This window comes from Macaca nemestrina, chromosome 17, assembly GCF_043159975.1.
Source record: "Macaca nemestrina isolate mMacNem1 chromosome 17, mMacNem.hap1, whole genome shotgun sequence".
NCBI classification, from domain to species: Eukaryota; Metazoa; Chordata; class Mammalia; order Primates; family Cercopithecidae; genus Macaca; species Macaca nemestrina.
The window spans coordinates 52,108,058-52,122,734 of NC_092141.1; positions in this window are offsets into that span (position 1 = coordinate 52,108,058).

The following is a 14,677-nucleotide window of genomic DNA, read 5'->3' on the forward strand; positions in this document are numbered from 1 at the left end:
GTTATGGGTGGAATTATGTCCCTTCAAAAAGAATGTTGAAACCCTAACCCTCAGTACCTCCGAATGTGACCTTATGTGGGAACAGGGCTATTGCAAATGTCGTTAGTTAAGCTGAAGTCATCTGGGATAGGTTAGACCCCTACTCCAATGTGACTGGCATCTTTATAAGAAGACAACCAGGCCGGGCGCAGTGGCTCACGCCTGTAATCCCAGCACTTTGGTAGGCCAAGGCGGGTGGATCACAGGGTCGGGAGATCAAGACCATCCTGGCTAACACGGTGAAACTCTGTCTCTACTAAAAATACAAAAAATTAGCACAGCATGGTGGCAGGTGCCTGTGATCCTAACTACTTGGGAGGCTGAGGTGGGAGGATCACTTGAGCCTGAAAGGTTGAGGCTGCAGTGAGCTGTGATGGTGCCATCACACTCCAGCCTGGGCGAATGATGTTTTGGTCTGGCATGGTGGCTCAAGCCTGTAATCCCAGCACTCTGGGAGGCTGAGGCGGGCGGATCACGAGGTCAGGAGATCAAGACCATCCCGGCTAACATGGTGAAACCCCGTCTCTACTAAAAATACAAAAAAATTAGCTGGGCGTGGTGGCGGGCACCTGTAGTTCCAGCTACTTGGGAGGCTGTGGCAGGAGAATGACGTGAACCCGGGAGGCAGAGCTTGCAGTGAGCCAAGATTGTGCCACTGCACTCCAGCCTGGGTGACAGAGCGAGACTCCGTCTCAAAAAAACAGAAGACAACCATGTGAAGGCAGGGAGACACAGAGATGGCACCATGTGAAGACAGAGAATTGAATTAATGTATCTATAAGCCAAAGAATGCCAGATTGCCAGCAAACCACCAGAAGTAAGGAAGAGGCAAGGAAGGATTCCCTTACAGGTTTCAGAGAGGGAGCATGGCCCTGCTGACACCTTGATTTGGACTTCTTCCCACTAGAACTGTGATACAATAAATTTCTGCTGTCTTAAGCCACTCAGTTTGCAGTATTTTGTTACAGAGGCCCTAGGAAATTAACACAGTGCCTTCTTTCTTGAACCATGGACAGCAGTTGATAAAAGGGAATGTGATGTCATTCAGAATGTGATAAAAGAGGGCTGTCCCCTGCCTCCCCTCTGAACCTCAGGTGCCCTGGCTTCCTGGGGCAGGAGCCCCATCCAAGGGGCTGTGATGAAGGGGCCAGGCATCATTACCACCACATACTACTTGGGAATTTTTTAGCTAGCTATTTAAGATCCTGATTCTGGTTCTGTTTAATGGGTGGCTGTCAGGAATATGGTTGGCCATATTTCCCAGCTTCCCAGAGCCCTCTCCATTCTTCCCAGCTTCTTCCAATTGCAATTTAGTTTAGAAATGGAGCCTAAGAAACTCCGCAGACTCTTTCAGGTAGGGTGAAGTTCTGTCCACAGCCAATTTAGGTCCTTTAACTACAGCAAGGTTCATGCATATAGAGAAGCAATTAAATCATCAAACAGTGTTACTTACCTCATTTGAGTCCATGGGAGATATCTTCTGGTCCAACTATTGAGATCCTCCTGGAGGCCACCCAACCATGCTGGATGCCTGTGTATGGGCATTTGAATTGCTTGAATCTGTAGGGAAACTGCAGTGAACCCTTTCTGGGTGAGGTTTGTAATCTCATGTACAGTATTTGTTTTGTTAGTTTTCATACCCTTAGGCACACAGGTGCAGCTGAGATGGTCTGAAACAGCAAGACCCAGAAGTCTCACAGAACTGCAGGGAGATAGGAGCTTCCCTGGGGATGAGACATTTGGCCAAGGTGACCTAATGCCAGGAGTGATGGGTCAGAGTACATAGCAATATGAGACCTTGGACACTGCACCCAAATTTTCCATTGCCGCCAACCTCCACACACCCCCTGCTATTCCTCTGGAACCATTTACTGGCTTTACCTATTCTAAAACCTAGCAAATTTCTTCGTAATCTCTGTCTCCCATTTGATCAGGCACACCAGTTTCCCACAGATGAATGCATTCTACCCGGGACTGCCATGAGCCTATTCAGTGGCATTATGCAAATTAGGCAACAGGTTTTCCACTCCCTAGACAGGCACAGTCCTGTGCAAAGCTTCATAATGAGTGGAGTGCAGAAGCCCAGCCTGGATTTCAGCCCCTACTTGCCCTTGGGTTGGATGCCCATGTGGAGGGCTTGACCTGCATGACCCTCTGAGACACTTTTGTAGTTGGGGATGAGTCCTAACAGAGCTACGGCTATCTACCATGACACAACCAACCAGACCTCTTAGGGTTTTGTGCACACACTGCAATGGCTTCATTCATTTAATTGCTGCAGAAGCCTAAAGTATTGCCTTGCCCAGCACAGATACTTTAAAAACACTTGTTTGGTGACAACCCTAGAACTGATATCAAGATTTTTGCTTACGGTTGGGTGCGGTATCTCATGCCTATAATCCCAGTGCTTTGGGAGGCTGAAGTGGGAGGATTGCTTGAATTCAGGAGTTCAAGACCAGTGTGGGCAACATAGCGAAACCTTGTCTCTACTAAAAATAAAAATAAAACAAATTACTTGGGCATGATGACATGCACCTGTAAGGGATGTCAGCTACTTGGGAGGCAGAAGCGGGAGAATCACTTGAGGTTGGGAGATCAAAGCTGCAGTGAGCTGTGATCGCACAACTGCATTCCAGCCAGGGCAACAGAGTGAGACCCTGTCTAAAAAAAAAAAAAAAAAAAAAGACCATTGCATAGTGTTTAAGACACTCGGCTCTGGGAATATTAATCAGTACAACCACTTTGCACAACAATATGGGAAAACTCTAGTAGACTTAAAAATGTGTGTAAACTGCAATCCAGCAACTGGACTCCTACAACTGTTACTGACCTGCTTAGGGAGACATGTATACAAATGTCCATTGAGACATTGTAATAGCAACAAAAAAAAATTTCTTTCTGGAAACATTGTCCATCAGCAGGTGAATGACTAAATAAATTATGGTGTAGTCCTACAGTGAAATATTACATAGCATCAAAAAGCTACATATATTAACATGGATGAATCTCAAAAATGTATTTATTGACTGAGAAAAAGTCATTTCGGGCACGGAAGGGTGTAAACAATATGATTCCTTCTATGTAGTTTTTTAAAACCCACAAAACATTGCCTGTGAATGCATGCATATGTTGAAAAAACAAAAACAGGCCTGAGTTGCCTGTCATGAGTGTCACCAGATTCAGGTTGAGAGTTATCTTGGGATCAAGGATAAAGGAAGAAGAGAAGGATATAGATCAGTTGAAGTTCACTGTGTACCCTCCCAATGGCAAGTACACAAGGAACTTAACCCGAATCTGTAATATTTTATTTATTTAAAAGCACTGTAAAGACTTGAAGCAAATATAAAAGGTTAAGGCTTTGCGGAAGCAGAATTACATTGGTGTGTGTTGTATTCATCTCTATAGTTATTTGTGTGATTGAAATGTTTTATAAGAAAATACTTAGGCCGGGCGCGGTGGCTCAAGCCTGTAATCCCAGCACTTTGGGAGGCCGAGACGGGTGGATCACTAGGTCAGGAGATCGAGACCATCCTGGCTAACACGGTGAAACCCCGTCTCTACTAAAAAATACAAAAAACTAGCCGGGCGAGGTGGCGGGCGCCTGTAGTCCCAGCTACTCAGGAGGCTGAGACAGGAGAATGGCCCGAACCCGGGAGGCGGAGCTTGCAGTGAGCTGAGATCCGGCCACTGCACTCCAGCCTGGGCGACAGAGCGAGACTCCGTCTCAAAAAAAAAAAAAAAGAAAATACTTTCTCTTTGCAACATGGGGTTTGAATCTGTGCTGGCCGCTAGCAGTGTGACCTCAAGCAAGCTACCTAGCCTTTTAGTTTCCTCATCTGTGAAATGAAGATAATCAAAGGACCTATTTCTTGGGATCATTGTGAAGATTAAATGAAATAATCTATGTAAAATACTTTGCACAATGCTGAGCACAAAAAATAAGAGCTATTATTCCATTTCAAGTGCTTTCATCAATCAATCAAGAGCAAGTCAAAGCTCATTCAACAAATATGTATTAAGCAACTCTTCTGCGCCAGGCCTTGTGTAGAAGGCTGTGGTTACCAAGGTAATTTACACCTAATCTGGTAGGGAAGGGAGACATGTACATAAGTTAAGGCTGAGTGCAGCAGAATCAGTGTCATGATAGAGGTTAAGTGCTAGGTGGCATGAGAGGTGGTAAATGCCAGTGAGTTTTATTCTGCTTGTGTTAGGGTTAGGGAGGACTGGACATATTGCTGATACTCTTTCTGCATCTGGTTTTCACCAAAATAAACCCTATTGCTTCAGTTATTTTTGTTGCATAACAGAGTACCTCAATATTTAACAGCATTTAAAACAACAGCTGATTCTTAGCTCATCAGGGATGGTTTGTTTGAGTTCCAATGTTGCCAACTGGGTGACTTAACTGAGGATAGAGGATCCAAGATGGTGACAATCACGTCTAGAGCCTCAGCAGTGATGGCTGAAAAAGCTGGGCTGGCCACACATTTCTTTTTTCTGTGGTCTCTCTAGAAAGACTGGTCCTCTTTACCTAGTGGCTTGGGGCTCCAAAAAGGTGAACCCTGAAACTGTCAGACCTAAGTCTGGGTGTGATGTAGTGATGCTGCATTCTATTGGTCAAAAATAGTCACAGGCCAGCCCAGACTTAAGAGGAGGGTCAATAGACCACCTCTTGATGGGAGAAGCAGCAGGACATTGTGGACATCTGTAACCTATTGCATCTATTGTGTCATATTCCATTTTACATCCAATTTATGAATTAGGAGGCACCTAGCTGGTGAGATTTTGGGACTGCTTTAGGAATCAATGGTGTGAAATTTATTAGGTTGGTGCAGAAGTAATTGTGGGTTTTGCCATTGAAAGTAAACTATAAGGCCGGGCATGGTGGCTCACGCCTGTAATCCCAGCACTTTGGAATGCCAAGGTGGGTGGATCACTTGAGGTCAGGAGTTCGAGACCAGCCTGGCAATATGGTGAAACCCCGTCTCTACTAAAAATATAAAAATTAGCTGGACATGGTGGCACACACCTGTAATCCCAGCTACCAGGGAGGCTGGGACAGGAGAATCGCTTGAGCCTGGGAGGCAGAGGTTGCAGTGAGCTGAGGTCGTGCCACTGCACTCCAGCCTGGGTGACAGAGCAAGACTTTGTCTCAAAAAAAAAAAAAAAGTAAAGTGTAATGGCAAAACTCACAATCACTTTTGCACCAACCTGGTAGCATAGCAGCAGTTGTAAAACACAGGGTTCATTCTGATTCAAGCAGCAAAGAAAGAAAAAAGAAAACAAAAAAAAATTTTTTTAAGTTTTTAAAAAAGATGAAATAATAAAATTTTAAAGCCCAACAATACAGGGTTCAAATCCACATTACAATACTAACTCACTGTATAACCCTTGGGCAAGGCATTAAACCTCTCTTCCCACCCTCGTCTCATCTGTGAACTGAGGAGCAGCAAGATCTAACTTCCTAAGGTTATTTGAGAATTACTGAATATATATTAGAATTATAGAATTATATAATAGAAAAAATGCAAGGAAAGTGCTGACCCATAGAGGATGAGATGGTCAAGCAGTGCCATAGTACTATTCTTATTAATAGGCTTCTTGCCTTTCTTCTTAGGTAAGGTAATATGACATCTATTTGGAGTCATTTATTGATTTGTCATGGGAAAACCCAACAGACTTCTAGTATTGTCTGCCCCTCCCTGAAAACCTCAGCAGTTATGTCATGGAGTTGGGGCATGGCTTTATGAATTTGTTCGACCTTTTGGGAAGCAATTTAGTAATCATTAACAAGAGACATAAAAAACGTTCATCTCGGCCGGGCGCGGTGGCTCAAGCCTGTAATCCCAGCACTTTGGGAGGCCGAGACGGGCGGATCACGAGGTCAAGAGATGGAGATGATCCTGGCTAACACGGTGAAACCCCGTCTCTACTAAAAAATACAAAAAACTAGCCGGGTGAGGTGGCGGGCGCCTGTGGTCCCAGCTGCTCGGGAGGCTGAGGCAGGAGAATGGCCTGAACCCAGGAGGCGGAGCTTGCAGTGAGCTGAGATCCGCACACTGCCCTCCAGCCTGGGCGACAGAGCGAGACTCCGTTTCAAAAAAAAAAAGTTCATATCCTGTGACCCAATAACCAGACTTCCAGAAAATTATCCCAAGGGAATTGGTTCAAAACAAAAGCAAAGTCCATACATATCAAGCTCCTTAGGGCAACTAAAAATAGAGAAGCAGCTTAAATGTCTGATAGTAAAGGAATGGTTAGCTAAGTTATGATACAAATAAATACATGTTGGAATATCATGCAATTGCTAAAAATGACAATTATTACTGCATGGTAGCAGGGAAATTTAAAAAAATAAAATGTTAAGTGACAAATTCAGAATTCCAAAATTTCTCTATATGAACGACGATCAGAGCCAGACATGGAAAAAACATCATTTGTTTGTGTTTGGAAGGTTGTTCTGTTCTGTTTTGTTTTGTTTGTTTTGTTTTGTTTTGAGACAGGGTCTGACTCTGTCACCCAGGCTGAAGTGCAGTGGTGCATTCATGGCTCACTGCAGCCTCAACCTCCTGGGTTCAAGTGATTCTCCCACCTCAGCCTCCTGAGGAGCTGGGACTATAGGCATGAGGTATCACACCGGGCTATTTTTTTTTTGGTCAAGACAAAGTCTCCCTATGTTGCCCGGGCAAGTCTTGAACTCCTAGGCGCAAGCTATCCTCTTGCCTTGGCCGCCCAAAGCACTGGGATTACAGGCATGAGCTGTCACTTCTGGCTGGAACTGATTTTTTTCTTTAAAAATATTCTTTATTGTTATTTTAAATCGAAGTAAGGAAAAAAATATAGGCAAGACCACTTTGAAAGATGATTTATTTAAAAGGAAAGGCCACATAATAAACGCCAGAGAATGAAGTCCAGAGAATTTAAAAATACAAGTGCTTAGGCTTCTCAGTGGAGATTATAATTCAGTGGGTCCCCGTTGGGGAAAAAACCTGTATTTTTTCAGAGCTCCTCAAGTAAGTTTGATGTGAGACCCACTAAGGTAGACACTCATTATTATCCTTTCAGATAATGTAATAAGCACCCTGATCAGAAATAGCAATTCAAGGAAAACTTACATCATCACAGCTTTTTTTTCCCCAATAAAATATGTTCCTACTTGTGGAGCTTTTATATTTCCATTTATTTAGTTGTACTCTGTCAAATTTTTAGCCTTTGTACATAATGCAGAACACAGAAAGAACAGCTTTTGATAAAACACTTGTGGTTCTGTATAATGTAAGGAAAAACACACAGCGTGAGACCTGGTGGCCTAGGGTTGAGCAGGAAGGGAAACAGAAACAGAAAATGTGATCTCAACATCGGTTAAGAGATACTGATGGGAATTCCAAGGATAACCTCCCACTGAGACCAGCTGTGACGCTTTGCTGAGGAACAGACATACTGGGTAGCCTCATGAGATGTAATGTGCATGTTTTTCTTTCTTTCAGATGCCGGCATTAACCCACAGGGAGTTATTGTTACAGACTGAAGAACAGAAAAAGAAAAAGCCAGATAGAGCCTTATTCCACCCAGCTTAGCTTCCATAGAACATTGTGAATGAGAGAGTAGATTCTTGAGAAAATCCTGGAGTTACCCAGTTTTCATGACTCGTTTCGTTAGACCATCATTTCCCAAACTGTGTTCTTTATAAAAAAGCAGTTCTTCAGAAGGCTGGAAAGTATTGTTTGGAAGGGGGTTCCATGATGAAGTCAGTTTGGAATGCAGGGTTTACCCAATTTTGAGAAGTTTCTTTGCAGGACTTCTCAGGGCCTTTGTGAATCTCCAAGAAAAGAATGTAGTATGAAAGATGAAAACTTGGCCGGGCGCGGTGGCTCAAGCCTGTAATCCCAGCACTTTGGGAGGCCGAGACGGGCGGATCACGAGGTCAGGAGATCGAGACCATCCTGGCGAACACGGTGAAACCCCGTCTCTACTAAAAAATACAAAAAACTAGCCGGGCGAGGCGGCGGGCGCCTGTAGTCCCAGCTACTTGGGAGGCTGAGGCAGGAGAATGGCATAAACCCGGGGGGCGGAGCTTGCAGTGAGCTGAGATCCGGCCACTGCACTCCAGCCCGGGCGACAGAGCCAGACTCCGTCTCAAAAAAAAAAAAAAAAAAAAGAAAGATGAAAACTTTCTCCTGGCTGATGGAACACACATTGCAAAGCACTTCTATAGACCAATATGATTTCCAGTAAGAGCTAAATAAATTTTGTCAGTTGTTAAGGCATAAAACATTAATATAGGATATTACAGTCCTAGGCTTGCATTACTTAATTTGGATTTTTCACCTAAGAAAAATTAACTTTAATGTGAAAAATTAGGAGACAATATAGAGAAAATTCAAGAGCCTCTCCAGATAAATTCTTAGAACTAATGACAAAGTTCTCTAAAGTTTCTGGATATAAGATGCCTGGGATGCTGGAGGGGGAAATACTTTCTTATTTATTAATAGCAAGCAATTAGAATAATATTTTAAATACCATTTATAATAGTACCAAAATCTATAAAGTATCTAGGAATAAGTCTAATAAAATATGGCCAAAACATTCATGGAGAAAACTTATAGCCTTTATTTAAAGACATAAAATAATTCTTAAACAAATGGAGACATTATTAAATATGTTTATGGATGGAGAGACTCAATGTAGTAAAGATGTAATCTTCTCCATCTTTCACTTCCTTTGCTTCCTAATTAAGACTTATATCGCTTTTGGCTGGGCACAGTGGCTCACACCTGTAATCCCAGCTCTTTGGGAGGCCAAGGCTGACAGATCGCATGAGGCCAGGAGTTCGAGACCAGCCTGGCCAATAAGGTGAAACCTTATCTCTACTAAAAAAAATAATAATAATAGCTGGATGTGGTGGTGTGTGCCTGTAATCCCAGCTACTTGGGAGGCTGAGGCAGGAGAATCACTTGAACCTGGGCAGCAGAGGTTGCTGTGAACCAAGATTGTGCCTCTGCATTCCAGCCCGGGCAACAGAGCAAGACTCCATCTAAAAAAAAAAAAAAAAAAAAAAGACTTATATTTCTCTTCTCACCCTTCTTTCACTGTCAGAATGTCTCCTGCCCATCTTAGCAAGCCTCTAGTGAGACACATTTTGGAGCTCCATCTAAAGATCCTCAATAGTAACCTGATGTTCATAAGGTTTCTAGTGAAGTACAAAAAGCTCTCAAGCCGGGTGCGGTGGCTCACGCCTGTAATACCGGCACTTTGGGAGTCCAAGGCGGGTGGATCACAAGGTCAGGAGATCTAGACCATCCTGGCTAACATGGTGAAACCCCGTTTCTACTAAAAATGCAAAAAATTAGCCGGGCTTGGTGGCGGGTGCCTGTAGTCCCAGCTACTCGAGAGGCTGAGGCAGGAGAATGGCGTGAACCCAGGAGGTGGAGCTTGTAGTGAGCCGAGATTGTACCACTGCACTCCAGCCTGGGGGACAGAGCATGACTCCATCTCAAAAAAAAAGCAAAAAAAAAAAAACCAAAAAACAAAAAACTCAATGCATTTTAGTGTAATATCAGATTCTTTTTTTATTTTTTTTGAGACAGAGTTTTGCCCTTGTTGCCCAGATGAGTGCAGCAGTCTCAGATCACTGCAACCTCCGCCTCCCGGGTTCAAGTGATTCTCCTGCCTCAGCCTCCCGAGTAGCTGCAAATACAGGCATGCGCCACCACACCTGGCTAATTTTTGTATTATTAGTAGAGACAGGGCTTCACCATGTTGGCCAGGCTGGTCTCGAACTCCTGACCTCAGATGATCCACCCACCTCGGCCTCCCAAAGTGCTGGGATTGCAGGTGTGAGCCACCACGCCCGGCCTGTAATATCAGTTTCTATGAAGGGCCTATGTAACTTATTTGTGTCCTCCAACTACTAGATATGTCTTTTTTTTTTTTTTTTTTTTTTTTTTTTTTTTTTTTTTTTGAGACGGAGTCATGCTCTGTCGCCCAGGCTGGAGTGCAGTGGCCGGATCTCAGCTCACTGCAAGCTCCGCCTCCCGGGTTCACGCCATTCTCCTGCCTCAGCCTCCCAAGTAGCTGGGACTACAGGCGCCCGCCACTTCGCCCGGCTAGTTTTTTGTATTTTTTAGTAGAGACGGGGTTTCACCGTGTTGGCCAGGATGGTCTCGATATCCTGACCTCGTGATCCGCCCGTCTCGGCCTCCCAAAGTGCTGGGATTACAGGCTTGAGCCACCGCGCCCGGCCTAGATATGTCTTTAGATGTGTTAGCTAGAAAGGGCTTTTTTATGCTCAAAATTGCCCAGTTTAATTTTACTAAATGTAGTGTAGTAGATGTAACTGGAGGTAGTTTCCTGGCTTACAATTCTCCCAGCAGCCACATTCATGCTACACTTTTTTCTAATGATAGGCTCAATTCCAAATCATGGAGGTGGGCAAGTGACCCAGGTGGATCAATGATAATGCCTCATTCCTCTAGCCTGTGATTAGTCCACGTGGTGGACGCATGACCCAAGCTGGGCTGATCAGCCTTTCCCCATGGAGGGAAGAATAAAGCTAACAGGAAAAGAGCGGCAGAGATAAGAGACTGACAGTTTTTAAATTCCTGGCTCTAGTCACTCCAGCACTTTCGTGGTTTGAGAACATCAGCCAATAAAGGCCCCCTTTTTTGCTTAAATTAGTTCAGCGTGGCTTTCTGTTTCTTGGAACCAAATAATCCTCAGAGTAAGTAAGCACCCGCCTGGATTTTTCAGTCTACGTAGTATATAGTCAGAGGTTATCCAGGGAAGCAGAACTACTACTTATGGGATAGGAAATGTATTCTAGGATGAGATCTTACACATTTGTAAGGGGAGCCAAGAAAGTGAAGATCAAGGAGAAAAGTTGGGGATCACAGAAGAGATTACTATTTGGTCAATCTGAGAAGCTAAGCATATCTAGCCCCAAAATAGGATGGCAAAACAAGCTCATGGGAGTTTAGTGGGAAGCCGTCCCTCTGCATAGCTACTGCCTTTGTGCATCACTGTCAAGTATCTGGTGGTGAGTCAAGAGTCACCATTGGGCTGGGCACAATGGCTCACACCTGTAATCCCAGCACTTTGGGAGGCCAAGGCAGTTGGATCACTTGAGGCCAGGAGTTTGAGAGCAGCCTGGTCAACATGATGAAATCAAGTCTCCACTAAAAATCCAAAAATTAGCTGGGAGTGGTGGCACGTGCCTGTAGTCCCAGCTACTCGGGAGGCTGAGGCACAATAATTGCTTGAACCTGGGAGGCGGAGGTTTCAGTGAGCCAAGGTCACACCATTGCACTCCAGTCTTGGGGACAGAGCCAGACTCTGTCTCAAAAAAAAAAGCCACCGTTGTTCCATAGCATCAGCAGTTGGTAAAAAGAGGTAGATTGGGAGCAGAAGACAGCAAGAAGGCAGAGAAGGCCCTTCAGGCCTTCCCGGACTAAGTCCCTTGCCGTGCTCCACCCATCCAGCCAGGGGCAATGTTGCTGCTTACCTGCTGACATGCTTTCCCAACAACAGCTCCCACAAGCTTGATTTCTGATTACAGCCAACCCATAACATGCTTGAGCAACACTTTTCCAAGCCTTTTTGAATCTCTGTTGTTTATGCAGATGCCCCTTGTTCTCCAGAATCAGAGGCTCGCTGCTTCTTGTAGATACCCTCACATCGCATGTTAACCTCCTTCTCAACTTCACTAAAGTTTAAGTCTCCTTTGATGACCCTTTTTGGGGTCATATTCAAACAGCTTCCTCAATGTCTTTTTTTTGTATAGAGTATAAGTGGGGGCCGGGGCAGTGGCTCACTCAAGTAATCCAGCACTTTGGGAGGCAGGAGTTAGAGGCTGTAGTGATCACATCATTGCATTCCAGAGACTGAGAGGGAGAGGGAGAGACAAGTGGACCTGGTCAACCCCTTCTAGCCCAGCACAGCTGAGTTTCACATTCAGTTATATTTCATTTTCTGGCTGAATTTCTTGTCAGTTTAATACCAGTAAGAAGCAGCTGACATTTTTCCGAAGAAAAAACCATTGTGGTCATTTTTATTTTTTTAATTACCAAAAGAAAATGTCTGCATACCCACCCATGATCAGAGAACCACAAAGTTATATCGAGATGGAATGCCAGACATTCACTCAAGTCATTCTTAGGTCCTCAGGGGTTTAAGATCCTTGTCCTGGCAAAATGGCAAATGACTACATCTCATGGATCTCTGGGATCACCCCAAAGTATTTTGAATGGTGACTGTGGTATCCAAGAATGCCAAGGGTGTTAATTAAATACCTGATCTGTTGCTACCCTCTGTCCACCTCTTGTTATACCAGATGACTCTGAGGCCTCCAATTTTACTATAAAACTTTATTATCGCTCACGCCTGTAATCTCAGCACTTTGGGAGGCCGAGACAGGCGGATCACTAGGTCAGGAGATCAAGACCATCCTGGCTAACACGGTGAAACCCCATCTCTACTAAAAAATACAAAAAACTAGCCGGGCGAGGTGGCGGGCGCCTGTAGTCCCAGCTACTCGGGAGGCTGAGGCAGGAGAATGGCGTAAACCCGAGAGGCGGAGCTTGCAGTGAGCTGAGATCTGGCCACTGCACTCCAGCCTGGGTGACCGAGCCAGACTCCATCTCAAAAAACAAAAAAAAAACTTTATTATCAGCTTCCTTGCACCCCAAGTTCCGAGTTCTGCCTGCCATACTGGATGGCCTCCTGGCACCTGCACTCATGGGCTTCCCTCCCAGGGCATGCCCCACCCCAGTGGGTGTGTCACATGCCAGGCATCCACCCCTCCCAGTGCATCTTGTTTCCCCAATACTCTGGACCCAGTTGGCTAGAAGGGTTGTCATTGCCAATAGCACATTAAGCACTGAAGGTACTGACTCGTGGAAATTGTTTTAAATACCTCTGCTTGCTCTCCAGGGAAACAGATCAAGACAAAATAAAGGCATCTTTGAGATATATTTGGATCATTAAAGTCATCTCATATGAGCCATGCTAAGGTCTAACAAGTCCAGCAAGATTATAATTGACCACATGATAGCCATCAAATTAGGCTTGAGTTCAAGTGTATGATCCAATGGTACTTTTATGTGCTCTACAGTTCATTGGACTCCCTGTGTAATCACTGTATAGAGTACCTCAAAGCCCATTTTATAGAAGTTGGAGTGGCACACATTTATTGTTTTAGGTGATTACAGATTTTATCATCTTTTAGGATGTATTTTTGACTTAGTTCTGAGTCCTTGGTCAGGAGTACATGGTCCCATTTTACTAGTTTTCCTATGGTACCTATTTTTTTCATTCCATGAATATTTTAATGTTTAAATGATCCACTCTACACTAAGCACATCATAGAGAGTTCAACCTCTGACTTGGCACTGAGGTTATGGGCATGTGGGGCACAGAGTAGTGGTGAGGGCTTGGGCCTGAAACTTCGTGAAATAAATATGATCTTTGAGCCGGGCACAGTGCTTCACACCTGTAATCGCAGCACTTTGGGAGGCCAAAGCCGGCGGATCACTTGAGACCAGGAATTTGAGACCAGCCTGGCCAGCATGGTGAAACTCTATCTCTACTAAAAATACAAAAGTTAGCTGGGTGTGGTGGCGCAAACCTGTAATCCCAGCCACTCGAGAGGCTGAGACAGGAGAATAGCTTGAACCTGGGAGGTGGAGGTTGCAGTGAGCCAAGATCACACCATTGCACTCCAGCCTGGGTGAAAGAGCTAGACTCCGTCTCAAAATGTGTGTGTGTGTGTGTGTGTGTGTGTGTGTGTGTGTGTGTGTGTGTGTGTCTGTGCGTATAAAATATTTGGAGGAAAAGTTCTATTCTAGGACTTGTAACTGTGACAAGTTTACTAAATGGCAATAAATAAATAAATAAATAGAACAGGGAGTAGAATAGGGAGACTGCTGGTTGGTTGGGATGGGCCTTGGCCAGGTTTTCTCTCTTCTTAATTCATTTTTGGTTCTTTATAACAGAACACCTGAAACTGGGTAATTTATAAATAAAAGAAACGTGCCGGACACAGTGGCTCATGCCTGTAATCCTAGCACTTCGGGAGGCCAAGGTGGGCAGATCACGAGGTCAGCAGTTCGAGACCAGCCTGGCCAACATGGTGAAACCCCGTCTCTACTAAAAATACGAAAATTAGCTGGACGTGGTGGTGGGTGCCTGTAGTCCCAGCTACTCAGGAGGCTGAGGCAGGAGAATCACTTGAACCCAGGAGGTGGAGGTTGCAGTGAGCCCAGACCGCACCATTGCACTCCAGCCCAGGCGACAGAGCAAGACTCCGTTGCAAAAAAAAAAAAAAAAAAAAAAAAAAACGAAGAAGAAGAAGAAGAAATGTATTTCTTATAATTTTAGAAGCTGAGAAATCCCAGGTCGAGGGTTTGCATCTGCTGAGGGTCTTCTTGCTGGTGGGGTCTCTCTGGAGGCAACTCAGGGCATCATAGGGCAAGGGGCTGAGTGTGCTAGCAAGTCTCTTTCCCTTCTTATAAATCAGTCTAACTCCCATGATAGCTCATTCATCCATGAACCCATTAACCCTTTAATCCACGAATGGGCTAATCCATTCATGAAAGTTCTGCCCTCATTACCCAATCACCTCTTAAATTGCCCCCTCTCAACA